We start from the raw sequence: 1,379 nt of genomic DNA on the forward strand, positions 1-1,379 counted from the left end.
TAGTAGTAGTAGTAGTAGTAGTAGTAGTAGTAGTAGTAGTAGTAGTAGTACTGGTGGTGGTGGTGGTGGTGGTGGTGGTGGTGGTGGTGGTGGCTGCAGCAGCAGTAGTAGAAGAAGGAGAAGAAAAGAGAAGATGATGATAATGATGATGACGATGATGATGAGGAGGAGGAGGAGGAGGAGGGGGAGGAAGTGGAGGAGGAGGAAGAGGAGAATGGAGCTTGTGGTTGTGGGGGTGATGATGATGGTGAAGCTGAAGAAGAAGAAAAAGATGATGATGATGATGGTGATGATGGTGATGATTTTCTTGATATTGATGATGATGATGATTATGATAATGATGATGGTGCTCGTGATGATGATTTTCATGATGATGATGATGATGATCATCATCATCATCACTATCATGATTACGATAATGACGATATTGATGCAACAACGGCGATGATGAGTTCGATGGAAGTCATTTTTAGTATGATTGATTGCGGGCGAGATAGCATTTTAGGCACGCATTGCTGTTGTTTTTGTATTTTGTTGCTGCTTTTGCTGTACTCGTTGCCGTTGTTGTTGTTGTTGTTGTTGTTGTACGTCTCGTTGTTGTTCTTGTTGTTCTTGTTTGCGTATGAGTGTGTATGTGCGTATGTATCCATATATACGCAGATTGGTCTGTGTATGTTCTGTCGCTGGATGTCTTAATGAAGGCAGAATAGGTTGTAATGCAAGTGTAAGCTGATGTCGTTGTTCTAGTTCTTGATGGTGCTATCAACATCGTCGTCGTCGTCGTTGTTGTTGTTGTTGCTGCTGCTGCTACTGCTGCTGGAGGTGTATTTGGTGGAGTCGGTGGCATAGCCGATTGTTGTGGCAATGTTGATGATTGTGGGACAGGCAATGCGATACGTTTTTTTCTTGTATTTTTTATGTCATTGTTTATGATTTTGGTGTTAGCTTTGTAGATAACGTTGTTCATGTCATTGTTGTTTGTGGTGGTGGCTGTAATGACGCTGATGGTTGTGGTGGTGGTGGTAGTGGAGAACGAGTAATAAGTGCTGCTGTTGCTGTCGTAGTTGATGAATAAGGTGTGTGTTTTACTTTTGAAGGTGGTGAGCGAGGCGACAGAAACGAACCGTGCAGCAGTGACGGACAAGAAATGCGAAGAAATGACGCGTATGTGTGCATGCGTGTAACTATACATATACATATAGATATATAGATATATATGTATGTGTATATATGTGTGTGTGTCTGTGTATGTATAGATATATAAATAAACGCACACACACACACACACACACACACATATATATATATATATATATATACATACACACACATATATATGTATGTATATATATATATATATATATATATATATATATATA

This window comes from Octopus bimaculoides, chromosome 4 (assembly GCF_001194135.2).
Source record: "Octopus bimaculoides isolate UCB-OBI-ISO-001 chromosome 4, ASM119413v2, whole genome shotgun sequence".
NCBI lineage: Eukaryota > Metazoa > Mollusca > Cephalopoda > Octopoda > Octopodidae > Octopus > Octopus bimaculoides.